The 17678-nt window shown below is 41.0% G+C and overlaps 1 protein-coding gene across 2 annotated transcripts in view; it reads left to right on the top strand.

The window, feature by feature from the left end:
- Positions 1 to 432: 432 nt before the first annotated feature.
- The window catches only part of NDST2 (N-deacetylase and N-sulfotransferase 2), an 84345-nt gene continuing 67099 nt past the window's right edge, over positions 433 to 17678 (top strand). For both annotated transcript variants that reach the window (XM_085312263.1, XM_085312261.1), the window contains exon 1: positions 433 to 508. The gene's annotated coding sequence lies outside the window, so the exon portion shown is untranslated. The remainder of the gene's footprint in view (positions 509 to 17678) is intronic.

The raw sequence follows: 17678 nt of genomic DNA, 5'->3' as shown, positions 1-17678 counted from the left end.
TTCGGTTCAAGACCTTGTGGTTGTAGACTCGTCAAAGTAACAATAATTCTTGTTTAATGCAAAGATAAAGGAAGAAAATGAATGTGGTGAAAAAGAAAGTTCTTTATGCCTAGCTCATAGTTTCTTTTTTAATGTTTGTTGTCTTTGCAACTTTGGGTAGTTTCTAGTCGGGTCAGTTGCTTCTGTTCCTGGCTGGCAGAATCAGGAAGCCCGGGTGCCTTCTCCCGGGGCTCTAGCAGCAGCAGCAGCGTCTCGGAGCCAGAGAGCTAGAATCAGAGCTAGTTTACTTTCATTTCCTGAGTGAAAACTGCGGTACTTCAGGTATTGAATCACAAGTGGATCAGGCACCTCTATCAGTGTTTCCAATTTGGAGTATTTTGCTGCCTTATGCAGTCAGATATATGTATTTATACGATCTTCTTCCCCTTCCCCAGGTTCCTGGTGTTTTTACTGAATCTGCATCTGGTACAACACAGCTGTTTCTCAGACTGCACCTACGCTTTTTGAGGTAAGAAGGAGATTGATATAAATGATGATTTTGGCCTGGGTAGCACGGTAGATGAGGATTTGGGGAGAGAGTTCCCGTTTTGTGGGTTTTTGGTTTGATATGTTGGTGAAAGACACAAAAAGCAGAGCTCTTGTGTGACTGAGGAGAATAATGTATTTCTATGTTATTAGACCTTAATGCTTTTTGCTTTCTTTATCTTGCTACTTGTGAAATGCTATAAAGTACGAGTTATCAATTAAAGCCAAGTAGTGATGAATTTTCAGCAGACTTTTAACCTTGTGTTCTTCTTGTTTTTTTTTTTTTTTTTTTTTTTTTTTTTTTTTTTTTTTTTTTTTTTTTTTTTTTTTTTTTTTTTTTTTTACTTCTCAGTATTGTCACCATGTTCTAAATGCATTTGAATCTGTGCCTGGTCTGTAGACTCTAGCACTGTGTAACGGTGAAGTACACCAACATGTACTCCTGTTTACGAATGGAAAGACTGAGATACAGACAGATTGTTTGACAGTCACTTTATCTAACTCTTGGAGAAAATCTTCTGGATAGGAATGGATGTAATGTCCTGATTTATGGTGTAGCTATTAATATATTTGCTCTAAGCATAATTATTTTTTAACCCTTCTATTTTGTCCAATATGATCTTCAGAGATGAACTTCTTGTACTACAATTATTTAAGGGATGGAAATACAAAGATGCAGCATTAATAATCTCCAAAGTGCACCAGTAATTATTTTTGACACTAGCTTGCTGTACAATAAAAAGCAAAAATGTTTATTATGGTTTAAGAGACTGTATTCATCAAGGGTCTGGTGGGTTTGCTTTATGTGTAGCTCTTTGTGTTTAGTGTGTCTACTTTTTGCTGGATTGGGCTTATCGGTGCTTGAAGGTGGTAGCATCTTATAACCTGAGTATTGCATGTCCTGAGACAGGCATTGTAGAGTTCAGCGTGGTTCAGCTACCATGGGCTTAATAGGACAGAGGTATCTATGTTTAAGTTTGAAGTTTTATGTTAGACTTGATGTCCCTTTCCAGTAGGGATAGACTCTTTAATCTCCTTGCTATCATGCTCTAGGGGAGTTGTTAGGACAGTAACATCTCTGCTGCCACTGTACCGTATAAGGCTGACTGCTGTTTCAAACCCAGTTTGTGCTTTTGTCCGGTGTCTTTCAGTACTGTGGAGTGCAGACTCAGCACCTTCCTGCAGGAGGCTTTACAGGATAGCGCTAACTGCTGGCACAATGTCTGGGCTTTGGTGCTGCACCACTTCCCGTTGACTTGTGAATGTATCTGAGCTCCAGCATGCTCCAGAAAAGAGAGCAGATGTGGGTTGCAAGAAGTGAAGGGAAATCTCTAGCCAGCCAGACCTTTAGCTTGGTGGTAGGTGGGCAAGGTGACTGAAGAGGTTGAATCATACCTTTAAGAATCGGTGTGGGATGGATATTCTGCTCCTGAGAGTGTCTGGGAGAGCCTCCACCCTGACCTCCCCACAGAACTGCTGTGTTGAAAGGACGGGGTAGGATTTCCCTTTGCTATCTCCCTCTTTGTTTCTATACTCCCTCCTTCCTTTTTTGTTCATAATTGTTCTTCAAAGAAATAACATAAAACCCCCTTACAAATTTTCATAATTTTAATAAAACAAAAGGGAGGTACACAGGAGCCTCATTCATCACCTTTTGTCCCCAGACTTGATCTGACATCTGAGACTACAGAGAAACTTTGGCAAGTGCAATGATTTCCCGTGTGGGGGTAATAAGAGAAAAAAACCTGTCAGTTGAAAACAGCAGGGGCTGCATTAGCAAATATAAATTAAACAGATGGCTAAGATACTGCAGCTGTCACTTAGAAGCTCCAGGAAGATCTTTAGCTTAGAGCTGCAGGAGGCTATTTTAAAAGAAAAGATGAAAACAACAACAAAGCAAACTTTAGCATGACCAAAGAGACAATAGTGGCATTCAGATGATTAGATGAAATTTACCCAGCACTGGTTTCCTTTCTTTTTTTCTCTTTTTTTTTTTTCACTTTTTCAAATCTTAGGACTCAAATTAATTGATGATCAGCTATTATAAGATCACATTACAGATTTTCATACAGTGGAAACACCGTTCCTGATTTCTATGTGAGATGCTCTTTCTGACGTGCTCCAGAGAGAGGGGATAAATGTGCTTCATATCATACAATTGTGATCTTCTGGTTGTTTTAACAGTCTACAGCTGCTTCAAGAAAGCCTCCTTATGAAGGAGTTGTTTGTTGCAGTGTAATGTTAGAAATACTAACATTTTTGTGGAGGAAACATCTTCATTTAAAGTGTCTTGCATGTTCAGTCTTAGGATAACATTTTTCAGGCCCACTTTCTGCTCAGAAGTGATCTTTTTTTTCCACTTTGTGAAAAGAACTAATAAAAAATGTATCCAAGTATGTTGTTTTTAACCTGTCAGGTAAACTGGAGTTTCAGTGGTGTTTTTTGGAGACCAAAAAGCAGTTAATTCTCAAAATAGTGCATCTGTAATATATTTTCTTCAATAAGGGCTGGTGATTTGTCTTAGATACCTTGTGTGTAAGCAGACTGATATGCTGCCTTGACACATGTTTGAAGATTTGAATTTTGAAATAGGTGCAGCTGCATTTGAAGCCTGTCTTTCACATTCAAATAAATAGTGTGCACAAACAAATTCCTAGACATGCTGATTGATTTCTCTTTCAGAGTTCTGCTTTTTCTTTTTGCTTTACTGCAGAATTTTTCATGTTTGTTTATTGACTTTTTAAACACTACTTAAAATGCAAGAAGTTCTGTATTTTGATAACACTGCAGCCCTCCATGCAAAATTAGTATCTCTCTCTTGCTGTATGCTTTTTTTCCAAAGTGTGTTGTTCCTTTAGCATAAATATCTGTAGGTGCAATTAGATCCAGGTCTAATCTTCATCTATATAGATGATTTGGGAGCTGCAAAACTGCATGTCAGAAAACTAAATCTTTTCTTCCTCTGTATTTACCCTTACTCTCATCCCTATAAAGTTTGAGTAGATAAGCCACACCATACTCTGAATGTTACCGAGCCTCCATGCTGTTGGACCAGTGCTAGAACTAGGAAGTTCACAATTAAGACATAAATACTCCTTAGCTGCTGAATTTTTAACCTGTTCTGGACTATTTCCTGATTGTAGTGGTTCAGGACACAAATCGTGAAAGGAATCAAATTTCAAGAGCAACAACTCAAACTCATTTGTATGAGCTTGCCGAAGACACGTAGCATCGGTCTTCCCATACCGTCCAGGGTTGCTTACGCTGGCTTAGTGAGTAGAAATGGGTTTCTTGTTACTTAACTGTGTTATTTCTTTTGTGCTGGCAGTTTCATGCTTCAGTGTAGAACAGTGCAGCTGATCACACCACATAACTGTCATTTCTACCCTGGAAATTTCATTTCTATCTTGCAGAAACTTTGGAGCAGTTATGTAATTTCATAAAGCTAAGAGGGAGAAAGCCTCAGCCAGAGTATATGCCTTTGCTCCCGAGGAAAAATGGAAGAAACAAAGTTAGCCTTGAAGTGTACTTGAACTGGAGAATGATAAATGTGGGATATCTTTGGCAGTGACGGAGGGACGTTTCAGAGTACGTGACCTTCCACTGGGAAGCCTGGCCTCATGCTCTGCATGTTTGTTTTGAGACTTCTGCTCCAAATGCTTTAGCTAATGCTCCCTGCCCTGGCACCGTGCTCGGGAGGGGAACAGTGCTGGGTAGTCAGGGCCCAGGGCATACAGCAAGGTTGTGTGTTTAACTGTGCAGATTTGTCAGCTCTGTTTTCAGGAGGAAACTGAGAGATGCATGAATAGGGGGTGGTAATTGAGAAGAGATAAAGAGGAAGAAAGGAAAAAAGAAAAGCAGTAAAGTGACAGAATCACTGGGGCAGGATAGCCTTGCTGAAGCTTTTTTTTCTTTTTTTTTTTTTTTCCCTGCTGAGTAGTCAAAAGGCAAAAATGAACTTTTCCAGCTAGATATATCTAATGGTCATATTCGGTCCTTGATCTTCATGCAGATATTCTGGTGATATCAGTGGCAGTACTGCTCGGGAGGATGGTATATGGCTGTTACGCTCTAGGTAGAGCAATTTGATTGTAAGCGGGTCTGTAGCTCAGATACAGTGTTAGAGATAATGTCTTAGATTTTTTTGAAAGAAGGCCATGACATAAATTTGCACATGATATAAAGTGTTAGTATCTAACTGTTATTGATTAGGGACAGCTGCTTACATGCTGAATGGATGCTAGTGGGAAAAGGAAATCTGACCCAGCACTGTTCTGTGCTGTCATGAAAAGAAAGTGCTTCTTAACTGGAAGCAAGAATGCCTAGCCTTTTAGTGCTACAGTATTGCTCTATGGCTTAGCTAATGTGGAAAATATTTCATGTATTTTAGCCCTCATTTGAACCTTGTTCTTTTTAACCCTAGTCCAGAATTGACAAGTCTGTTTTAGGCCAGTGCTGTTCTTCAAACCAGATAGAGAGGTACGTCAGTGACTGAGCAAAGATTGCTGAGAACGTGTAAGGATTATAAATTAGTACCTCTTGTTTTACTTATAGTTTGAGATGTCACATAAATAATTCTGAGCTGTAACAAAACAGTGCATTGAGTAGTTCTGATATGTGGGTTGTGGATTCTACAGTGGTATTTTGGTAAATAATACATTGCTGATTCATTTATGTAACTAGTCTTTATGATTTGTCCCATAATAAAGAGAAGATGGGGTTCATGTTTAGTTTCACTTCAGAGCAGATTAAGATTTACTTTTCAGTGGAAAGCAGCAGAATACATGTGCTTAAATTGTGGTAGTGTAACCTTCTTTCATGTGGAAAACAAATTTTCAATATTGTAAAATAACTTACTTCCCTTGGCAACTTCTGTCTTTGGATTTTGCACTTCAGTCCAGATTCAAGCGTGTCTGACCTGAATCAGTTGTGGAAAAATATTTAGCTAATTTGTGACCTGCTATAGATTTGAAATATGGTTCTTCCATAGTACTTGGGCTGTATTGCATAGCTCTGGTGCCATGCGTGTTGGAAAACTCTGTGATACAGTAAATGATGTGGAGAGACTCCCTTCTAAAATAAATACAGGTCTCTTTTTGGAGAAAAGCTTTCCACAGATGTGAGACGGATGATCTTCTCCCTGTGTAAACAAGCCCTTAGCTGATAAGATTTGGTGCATGCTTCTAGAGAGGTGCGGAAAAACTGAAGAGCAAAATGTAAACACACCACTGCTGGCAGCTGCCGACTACCTTAAGAAGCTCGGAATAAGACTAAACAGGTCTAGAAAACGGGGCAGCTAGTCATTTGGGAACCTGATGTGATGGCAGCTCTCCATCTTTGTTGGGAGATAAAGAACAGTTGGATAGCTGGTGGGGTTTTAAACTTGAGTGAGAAAATGGGAAGTTTCAATAGAAAATGGTGATAATTGTACAGGTGAAGAATTACTCTCCTTTCTATCACATGAAGTGGTTTCTTGTACTGTAGTTCGTGTTCTTTACAGCAGTATAAATTGCATCTAAGCATTAATTCTAGTGCTGTTAATGTTATGTCCTTTTAAGTTTTGCAGAACATACTTGACCAGTTAGATACCACCAAAATGTGCTTCTGCCTGCATAGCTTTTCTTTTACCAGGAACTGGTACTAGCAGTTCTGGTGAAAGAACTTTTCTTCCCTGTGTAAACCACATCTCTACCAGGCAGATTTGCTAGTATAGCTATTTTAGCAAAGCCTTTCTACTGTAGAAAAGACCTTATTGATAATACTGTGAGGTTCCCACAGTAGATGAAAGGCACAATACAAAGGGCTTTACAAACATGAATTAAGCTTCACAACACCCTTGTAAAATAAGTTATTCTTCCAGCTTGCCAATGGCTAGTTTCTTTTAATATGAGATGTTTTGTGGGGATGAGAGGGAATGGTGGAAGATTCAGAGTTGGGGGAATGAATATCTGATAATATTGATAAGTTAAACAAATTTCTAACCTGCTGGAATTCCCTGCCATCCCCATCTTATGTTTAAAATGTCCTGGCAAAATCGATATTAGAGTATCAGGTGCTCTAATGTGAGATTCATCTCATCTTTGATAGCAGGAGGAACTCCGTGATGTTTACTTATTGGCGGTTGGTAATTCCATTTTTTCCTGACAAACCTAGAGTCAGCTTTTGCACATGTGATGTTCTCATTAATGCTGCTCTTAACTAGTGTTCTCTCTGACATGTTTGTATTAGACTCTTGCATCAGCTCTTATAATTTATGTAGGTTAGGGTTATGAGCAGGTTATACATTTCAGGAATCTCAAAAGGAATTGAGAAAAACAAAATCATAGATTTAGGCACAAAAATCACTTTAAAGTCATTCAGAAGCTAGAATTGCTTGATATTGAGGTTCCCTGTTTGTCTTAGTTCAGCCATTGCTGTGCGTTAATTATCTGCAGTCTTTAATGACATGTTCGTATTCTATTTATTCCCCTTCATCTGTTAGGGAATAAGGAACCTACAACCTGGTAGGATGTAGGTTAATTTTTTCCTTTACCATCACCAGCATCACTTCTGAATTCAGTCGGTAAACTCTTGGGACAGGCCCATGCATTTCTGCAATTCTCTGTTAAATAGCATATCCAGGATTCTGTATTAATAAACCTATCAAGAATTTAAGCAAACTCTGCAATTTCTCCTCCTCTCAGCTCAAGGCCTTCGTGGGGTGGTATATGTTTTCACCAGCAAGATGGCTTTTCTCATTGAGTGCAGAGAGGGACTGACTTGCTTCTGGAAAAACTAGCCCAGATCCAGTAAAATCTGGGAAGTGGTGGAGACATCTGGGCTGCCTGCGCTCCCTGTCCTAGCCCTTCTTGCGTGCCAGAGGAAGTTCCAGTAACTGCTCTGCAGTGTGCTTGATCCTCCAAGAGCTACTTGATCTATTAGCAGTATTTTTGTGCTCTGTTTCCACAGCAACAGCACAAACTTTTCTTTTTTTTTTTTTTCCTTCTCCTCTCAAGGTGACCGTTGCTTTGAGAATTAGACCTGTGGAAGAAGCTTGGCCTTCTCGTCCCCTGTTGAGCTTTCAGCTTGCAGAGATCAAGAGTGAGAGGAGTAGGTTGGGGAGAGTGTGACTTGTGGTAGAGTTGATGTGATTATGAAGTGACAGTGGAAGGAACTAGTCCTATTTAATTGCAGTTTTTAGTGTTGATAAAAAGATTGTATTGAAAATCTTGGCTTTCCCAAAGCTGTGTTTGCAAGTGAGTGGCTTGGAACTGACATTAACAGCTATCATCATAGCGCTTCACATGTGCTCTCGTAATCATGTAGGACCTATGTCTCTTTCCATGCGTGTTCATGCACAGCATGAAACCAGATGTACATTTTTATATCATCTGCTCATAGACCACTTGTGTGTGTTGCACATCACATTACAAAACTTAATCTTCTGTCACAACATTCATCCTAATATTGTAGGTAGGGAAAATGTTATATATTTAATTGCCCCACCGCGATAAGTATGCTGCCACTTGGGCTATGTTAAGCCATGATACCACTTGTGATAGCAAGGCAGTGCCCTTCCAGCTGAAGTACATGTACAAGTCTCGATGTTTTCTGCTGCCTAGAAGACTAAGAAGCTTTCAATATTTGAAGTATTTTGATAGATCAGTAATTTGTCCTTTTTAGAGATGGGTGAGAGTAGAAGCATATGATTTGATACTGATGTCGTGCCTGGATTGGCTTTTTTGATCCATAGCTAAGAAGGTATCTCCCCTTACATGGGTGCCTAATGCAAGCCTGATTTGCAACTGTTTTATTTTCTTCTTCTCTGGTCTCCTGGCCTTAAAAGCTAAAACTGTTATCCTTTACTACAAAATAGATCATTTGTGGTCCTGAGCTCTGTGATGCTTTTCATCTCCTTTACTCCTCTTTGCTTTCTTAGGAATGTATACCTTTATATTGAAAGTAGGGAACTTGATGGTAAATGCTATTCTGCTTTTAACAGACTCTCTGTGTTGTGGAATAATTGACAATGCTGTGCTTTTCATTTTGATAAGTCTGTTATTAATACTGGTTTCTGGAGTCTCCCTTCCTTTCACAGATACTGCTTTAGATACTCGCTTTTATTATGTTACACCTTTGAGGGAAAAGCCTCTGCTTGATGACAGAGTTTGATGGCTCTTCATCACCAATATTCTAATTTCTAGTAGTTTTGAGTCAGGATGCTAGAAGTACTAAATTTCTCTCTCACCAAATGATAAGCAGGTGTGTTGATCGGCAAAATCGGTGGCTAATGAATGGAACCATATAACCTGGTTATCAGAGAAAGGCACATTGTTTACAGCCATCTCTGCAGTACAGAGGGCAGAAATTTACTGATCCCTACTTGTATAAAATGTAGAAAGCTGGTCAGGGTCAAGCATTTAAGTCAGAAATATCACATGTGCCCAAAAGGTGGAAATTAATAAAAAATCTTTTATAAATTTCTAATTAAAATAGCACATCTGGATGTGTTTATAGTAAAGATTTCGTCTTCAGTTTCCCTACTTCAAAAACGAAGAACATTCGAATACTGAAGCTTCTTAAAATGGAAAATAAATTTCAAGTCTTACATCACTTGGGTTCAACTCTTTCTGATTATATCTAGTCTTTTTGACTGCACGTTGAAGAAACTATAACTTCCAGTTTACTTGAGAACTTGTTTACTGAAAGACCAGAATATAAAATTCCGTGTCTATTTAACATTCAGTAATTCACCATTAAGCTACTTGACAGAAGTTAAAATTTATGTTAATACTGACTTGATTAAACAGCACTCATTATCACTCACTGATTTGGCCAAATCAGTTCCCTAGCAGATGTCTCAATAAAGGAACCATCCTACTATGGCACGTCCAAATTAAGTTGAGCATATTGCATTAACGTTCTGCACCTATGCAGCATCTTTCATTTCAAAGCGCTTCATTAGGTAACGTAACGGCCAATGCAAATTTGTACCTCTGAAGAGCTACAGGGCATTTTATAACTTCAACGTATCTCCCATATTACATTTTTTTAATGTTTAGTACAGAAGAATCATTTAGTGGTTTCTTCCATGGAAGTCAGTTTATGTAGCTTGCAGAAGGAGGTTCGAGCTAACCCTCCCTAGGCTGAAACAGATGCCTCTACAGACAATAAATATTTCAAACCACAGCTTTAAACCACTTTTAAATAATCCTTTCCAGCCAGTCTTAGAATCTCTGGTCCTCTTTCAAGACCCTCCTGTTTTATTTTCTTTTAAAATTGGTTTATTACCACAAAAGATACGTGTACTTTCCCATCTTTTATTTAAATCATTCCTCGGTGCCTATTGGGAGTATCACTCTAAATTCCTTTTATGCGGGCTTTGCTGAAGTAACTGAAAACTGAAGCACAGAGATTTCTTTTTTTTCTCCTCGTGTGCAGTGTTAGCCTCATACCTATGGGCTAAGACATTCCTCCTTAAATCCTCACAATTTGTTTTCATGCATTAGGTTACTTCAGTTTACATATGCAGGGAAAGCTGGTACGAGTCACAAGTATGTATATGAAAATCTAAGGATTTTCTGTGTTCAATTTTTGTGCCTGGAAACGGTTGCTTTTCAGGCTTCTCTATCATCCAAAAATTCTAATATAGTTGTAGTGTAGTACAAAGCAGATATCTGACACATGACACCAAAGTCACTGCCTTATTTTTTCTGTTTAAAAATTGAACTAATCATGTTCTGCATTTACTTAATGGTTAAGTTTATCGATCGTGTTTTACAGATAGTATAATTGAGAGCAGACATTGAAGGCAGTTTGCCCAAGATCCTAGTATTTCCTGTAACTCTGGTTGCATTTTCCTGATTAGATTTGGAATGATTTAATTAAGAACTGTATGTGATTTCATAGCTGTGTGATGCATCAAGTTTGTGGCTTATGATAACATTTAGACTCACCATTTCCCTCTGTGCATGCACCTGGCTGGATTTTCTTGTAACCACAAATCATTTCGTTGCCAAATTTTTCCAAACTTAACATGATGCGAGCCATCTAGTAAAGTTAATGTCCGTGTTATGTTTCAGGGTGAATAGTTCAGCTGGATTTCAGCCATCCTTGGGGGAAAAAAAAAGGGGGGACTTTTTCCAAATACTAAAATTGTTTCTTCCGTTTGTTAACTCTTTACGTAATTCGAAGGCAGCTGAAGGGATTTAGCTTCAGCGAAGCGTGTCGTGTTTCCAGGCCGAAGGCGGGCGCCGCGGGCGCAGGCAGCGGCTGAGGGCAGGCAGCGTGCTGGGTGGCTCGTCCTTGCTCCCCGCACGTGCGGTTTGTTACGTGGAAAGGCTGGACTTGCCAGAGCCCCGCTAGTCCTAGGCTCACGGGGCGTCTGCTGTGAATCGAGTCGAAGCTCCGTGGTTAGTACCGTGAGATGCCAGCTTGTAGGTGGAGTTTCCTAGGGGACAGCTTGCTCTGACCGTAAGACCGTGGAGGTGGCCAGCGGGTGCTGAGCCCGGCGAGCTGCGGGGCCCCTTTGACTCTTGCACCCCCGTAGGCCATCGGCTGCGTTGCTGGTGGGGAGGGCGGGATGGGAGAGCGCTCTGGGTTTGGTTTAGCGCTGGTGCTGCAGCATTTGACGGAAATACAAGATACAGCAAGTGAGAAGTGGTGAGAGACCCAGCAAAGGTTTTTTTGAGCCATTAATGGTGTTTGTAGTGGAGTCCTCTTGTATTATTCATGCCCTTTGAGCTTTCAGCCAAGCGGAGCACTCTGCGCTGAAAGTGTGATACTAGCAGGTAAAAGGAAATTAACCCTGCGGTGATATATTGCAAGTTTCTTGCCAAAGTAGTGATTTGTACAATGTGTTGGGGGGTGGATTAGAAGCATGTCTGGAAGAGAGGAAAATGCAGATTTCAACTCTGAGCTGATCTCAGAAGGTTCTCTGAGTGCTCTGCAGGGAAGCACAGAGAGACCACTTGAACTATGTGCAAGTCCTTGAATCCCTCCCTATGTTTTGCTTTCTAACCAACTATGTGTCCTGGGTTTCAAAAGAAGATTAGGTTTTGCAGCTGCAAGATGAGCTAGTGCTCAAAGTTTTCCAGATGATGCTATGGAAAGCTTTGCTGAACAAGGCTTTGGCATGTTAAGAACGACTGTAGTAGCCAAGACTTCCCAATTGGTTGCAGATCAGGTACCAGAAATCTGTCTTCCCAAGTTGAATCTCTAGGTCTATCATGTTTGTGACATGATTAACCTCTCCTTCCTACTGTTTCTAATTTATCCCATGGTTTTGTTAGAGTAGGACTGTGTGCCTGAGGGGGCTTTTAGGAAGGATTCAGAAACAGGCGGCTTTTAATGCAGTGGATCTATTTCAGTAATTGATCTGGGATATTTGCGCTGGAGTGGTCTCTTACACTCAGCTTTTCCTCCCTATCCATCTCCCAGTTCCTCTGAGAATTCCCAGTATCCAGAATGTAAATCAGATCATTGCACTAGTGGAGAAGAACCTCACTCAGCAGTTGAATTAAGAAAGGAGTGGAGCAAGTAGCTGTGAAAGGAAATTCTTTGCTGGTGCATAAAGTGAAGGATGTCTGATCTTTGAGTTACTGTATGTACCTTTTATAGATGGGACTACAGTATATTACCCTGGAGGCAGAAAAGAAAACTAAAGGTGGAAAACTCAGCACCTGTGCTGAGGGCTGGTTAACTTCCGAACATAAAACACATACACTTTAAATTCAGACTCTTTCCCATATATTGAAAGTCATATTCCAGGATAATATTTTTAAAAGCAATTTATTGTTTAGAAACCTAAGCTGTTTGGCTTTAGGTTTAGCACCTAGGGTTTAGGTGCAAAAAAAGGTGAAAATTTCACCCTAGAAAGTACATGTCTTCAGGGGCTTTTTGTTTTGTTTTTTCTTGGAAACAAGAATTTGAGGCATGATTTTCCATCTGACATAAACCTTAATAATAATTCTGTTAAAAAAATGTGCCATGGAAACCAGCAGACCCTGAAATAAAGGGCCTCTGTGAACAACGTATCTCTGCACGAGCTGATGTATGAGCCATAGCACTAAAGACCAGAAGCAAAATGTTACACAAAGCGTGGTGCGAAGTGTTAGCCTGGGTATCCAAATTGCTCTTGGAGAGGCAGCAGGGAGAAGAGTGAAAATTATTACTCTTGTGAAGATCACCATGCTGGGACTCTGCTCTTGACTGTACAACCTTGTAATCCCATGTTGAATGTGGTGTTGCAGTTTTGCCCCTTGGATATCTTAAAGGCTAATAAAAGTTTCTTTTGCTAGCACCCATATCAGCAGCACATACCACTTAATACTGTTGAAATCCAAACATTACTCTATCAGTCTTTGATCAAGAGACTGTTGAAAGCTTAAAGTATGTCAAACATGTAATAGTTGAGCATTTAAACTCTTTAACATTGGTTCAGCTACAGCTATTCATTAAAAACATTGCTGATGGCAGATAGTTTTATGAACTTTTTTTTTGGTACTGTGTTGATCAATATGCATGATCAGTAATATATTAATATTATTATATTACTAATAAATATATATTATATTCTGGAGAAAAAGATAATACAAGTTCCAGAAAGTCTCAACTGAAAGGGTTCAGCAGCCTGGGCTTTTCCACCTCTTGCCTATTTTTTTACATGATCGAGCCTTTTACAGGATCTCTATTCCTTGGAATTTTCTAGGTGATTGCAAGAAATTCCTTTATTGCTTTACAGGGATGTTTAATCCTGCTGTAGGTAGTACTCGCAGATTTCTTATATGCTACTTAATTAAAGAGATCTCTGCAGTGTTACAGGCTCTTTAAAATGGCAAAAGCAAGTGTAGTCAAAAACAAAGCCCCGGAGACCTCCAGCTCAGTACGCAGTAGCCAGAGGGTCTCCCTTCCCTTTCGGCGACGGTGCAAGGGGGGAGTCACGCTTGGATTTCAGCGGAGCCGTCAGTTCCTCCTGCCGAGAAATTGCGAAGGTGCCTGCCGAGCCGCTAGGGGTAAGGTGCAAGCCTGTGACTTTAAACAAAGAAGCTATGTGCTTAGCCTCCATTGCAGTTAGCAAAAGGAGATGGGATTGAGAAATAACAGGCAGCAGTCCAAGGATGAGGGAGCAGGGAGACACCACTCCTTTCTGTCGGAAGGAGCATGACAGGAAAGTCCTGCTCCGGACGGAGAACAGGTAAGCTTATCCTGGGAAATAAGGGGGAGGAACTGCAGGCACTGGGTATCGCATAAAGCATGCTGGCTCCATTTGAGTGTTCGGCATGCATGCTATGCTTAATAACGTTGGTATTTAAATAGTTTTAACCAGGCTTTGAAGTTAGAGCCATGTTGAGTTAAGGTAGAGGTCAGTGTGTTGTAACTGTTGACTGAACATTGATAACAACTTTGTATGCTTATCACATATTTTTAAGCTATTTGACAATAAAGAAAACTTAGGAGTATGATTTTTATTTGAAAATTTAATAACTATGGCAGTTTTATGTGGCAAAATTAACAGAAATTGTAGAAGGCCTAATGTAATGGAATCTGCTGTTTTTCTGCATCCATACTATTTTTATTCATGGCCTAATTAAACATGTGAAATGAAACTTCTGGGCCTAGATTTTACTTCCAGTATACACAGAGGAGTCTGTATACTTGCATTTTTAAATTTTGAACCACAGTTATCAGGTGTTTTAAAGCAAGAACAATCCCAGGCAGCAGAGAAATAAGTACCTCTAGTGTAGAGAGCATGAGGGCTGTGCCTGGGAAACGGGTACAGAGCAGCACTTTACACTGCAACCCCTCTGGGCTCTGGCAGCAGTGAAACGAAGGAAATTTTCGAGAGTATCGGTGTAGACAAGCCCAGTGCTGCTTTCACGGGAGGAATTGGTCCAGCAGATTTTATCTTCTGTTTAGGTTTGCTCTTCCCTGCTCATATCACACCTCCTCAGTCTTCTCTTTCCTTTTAACTTCCAGAATGGCTTTCTCCTATAGGTGAGGCTCCCATTCGCCTCCCTTGCCTTGCCTTGCCTTGCCTTTGTTTTAAGAGGGGGTGTGAGAGACAATAGCAAAGCAGCGAAGAAGAAGCCCCATTGCGGTTGTCTTGCCTGTATTGTCAGGAATATTTTGGAGCATGTGGGAAAGTGATTGCTTGAGGTGCAGTACTGCTTCACAACTTTTAAGGTAAGGTTGAGTAGAAATTGAACTGGTAGAGAGGGGCCAGTCTGGGCTGAAAGAGCAATTGCAGGAGGGTACTCCAGGGCAGCTGAAATGGAAGAAGAAAAAAAAATGTGTTATTGGACAGGAATATAGCTGCATAATTAATAGGGAAGACTACTTTCAGATATGTGTAATTTTGTGTATATTCCCTTGGGGACAGCAGGCTGTGTGGTTACGTGCCACCTTGGATACTGCAGTCCTTTCTGCGTCTGTCTTTTCCTCCACGTGTACCCAGCCTTGCAGTCAAAGGTTGCAGAATGCAACCAAGGGTCAGGCCCTGAGGGCACCGAAGGACCTTCGTTGCCCGGAGCAGCCTCACCAGGGGCTCCCACCTGGGCACTCTCTGCCCGCAGGTCTCGGGGCTGTGTGAAATCCTGGGTCTGGGCCCTCAGCCCTGGCTCGGGCAGCGCTGTGGACTCCCTTGCTCATCACTCGCCTTACTTGGGGCTGTTGATGAACCCTATCGCCAGCACCCGGCTCTGCCCCCCATCCTCCCGTACGGAGAACCGATGCCCCATCAGTGAGGGCACTGCCTGCACTGGGGTCGCCCTGGCTTGTCCTCCCACAGAGCAGCCACCCTTCTCTTCACCCTGGCCCTGCGAGATGTCCAACAGAGCCATTTCTGCTGAGAAAGGAGCCAGAAGAGGTGGGACAACTTACCTGTAAGATCCCTGGCTCCTTCTGAAGATGAAACAGCTGAAGGGGTGAAGATATGAGAGCACAGAGTTAGTGTTTCTTTTCTTGATGGCGATGTTTTAGGGTTTTGTTTTTAAAGCTCTCCCTTCCTGACACCAAGTGTCCACAGTGCTGGTGACAACACGTGACACGGAGCAAAAATCCTGGTCTCTGTCTCCCTGTCTTCACCGCAGGATCAGCACCGGTGGCACTGACGGTGGTGGTGGCTGCTGACACAGTAACGCACTGAAAGGGGTTGCAGTGAGAAGGGGGCAGCTTGCACTGCGGCGAGCTCCGCGCAGAAGCTGAGAGAAGCGTTTCCTGCCTCTTGGTTTTCTCCTTCTGCTCCTTACATTCAGATTTCATGAACTCCTAACCTTTTTGGATGTCAGAGAGAAAACCTGTAGAAACAACCAAAGCCTGAAAATATATTTAGTGTACAATTCTTTGCTTTAGATGTCGAAGGTTTCACAGACTGGTGGTAAAATCTGCGAGGGCTAAATCCCTGGTGAGCGTGGTGGTCATATAGATGGCAGCAGAAACGCAGGTTTCTATCAGAAATCTTTAGTCTGAGGGAAAAGGATGATAAACTAATTTTATTCACTACTCACAGTAACTTCTATCGAAGTTACTTCCTCCTGTCAAAGGAAGACTGTACAGTCTATTTTTGAACACATTACATGTGTTTGTGTACACATACACCCCCTCTCAGCTCCTCAGGCAGCCCTCAAAGAGGCCAAACCTACTCTGGTACTAGTAACCAAAATGGCAATTTTCAAGGTATCTCAGGTATGTCTGTCCTTACCCTTCAGTTACTGCAGAAACTTTAAGGTATGTAAGCCCAGGACTCTGGCAGTTAGGAAAAAATTACGCCTTCTAGACTGCTATTACTTTTCTTAGGAGAGAATTTCAAAGAAAATCATAAAAGATTTATATTGGTAAGGCTGTCTGAAACACCTTTCATAATCTATCACTTTTTAATGTCTGGTGCTAGAATATCCAGAGGGCTGTGCAGGAACTGATTGCTGCTGAAGTTTGGCTGATTATTTTCCAGCTTTGTTTAAATATTTAATATCTTAATAGTGGTAATGGAGAGATCCCAGAATATAAATCTAAAAGTCTCTTATTCTAACCCCCTTCACTGCTCAAGTATATTCTGCATTCGGAGGTCATTTCTTCCCAGCAGAGCGGGATGGCCATAACGTACTGCTGGCGCTTCCACCTAACACTGCTTCGCCTTGGCAGAGACCTGCTTCACGTGAGTTATGCAGGAAATGTTGTTACCTCTTGTTAACTCTCTTGGGTGCTTCTGGTATCTAGTTGCTGTTCAGCATCTTAAACACAAAATTCAAAGTCACATTTTTGTGCTCATATACTGAGACTGCTGTTCAGTTCTTGTCTGAAAACCTGTTGTGTGGTTTTAATTTATTTGTTTGGAGTTTTGTTAGTTTGTTTTCACATCTTCCCTGTAAGAGTTGAGGGAAGGTCTTGGTACTTCCTCTCTCTTCCTGCATTTATCACTGTGTGACTTTAATACCTACGTCCACTGTCACAGCGAATGCTTGCCCAAAAACGGTCGGTACCAGCACGTGCTCTGGGAGAGCTCGGTGAGGACTCTTTCTTGACAGTCCAGTGACTTCTTGTAGTTCAGGCCTTTCATTAGAAACCCCAGTTATTTGCTCTTCACATAGTAAGAAATAGATTTTGCTGCTGTTAAGAGTATTTTGAGTTGTGAATCTTTCTTTTTCCTGTGTTTGTGTGTGATCTCCTTTTCAGTACAACTGGAAGGAAAAGAAGGGAAGGGGGGGTTTGATCACCGCCGTTCACTCAATACTGACATCAGTAGTGAACTTTCTGTAGGTCTGTATGTCTGCACTATATCTATCTTTTCCCTACTTTGTTTCTAAGAGGAAAAAAGCTTGTCCAAGTCCTTACTCTCTTGTCTCAGTAAATGCTGTGTTGCTGCCGTCATTGTCGTTTGGAGAGCTGCTGCCAAAATCACTTTCCTGACTCATTATTTTGACTATATTGTCCCTTTCTTTACATCCCATCACTGTTCCTTGTCAAAAATAAGCAGTATGTCTTCCTTTATGTGGCACTCTATAGGTTATCCTCTATTTGCATGAGCAGTTCAAATTCAGTGCAGATATGTCATTTTTTTTCTCATGTCCATGAGAACAGACTCCATCTCTCACTTCATAAATTATCCAAGTGTCATCTGCATGTTTTCCTCCCATTCTGCCCCTCTTATTTAGGAAGGTCTCTCTAGAAATACTTGC

This window comes from Rhea americana, unplaced genomic scaffold, assembly GCF_003343005.1.
Source record: "Rhea americana isolate MKP2758 unplaced genomic scaffold, rheAme1 scaffold_36, whole genome shotgun sequence".
Classification (NCBI taxonomy): domain Eukaryota; kingdom Metazoa; phylum Chordata; class Aves; order Rheiformes; family Rheidae; genus Rhea; species Rhea americana.
The sequence above is the reverse complement of the archived record's forward strand: the minus strand, read 5'-3'. Positions and strand labels throughout refer to the sequence as shown.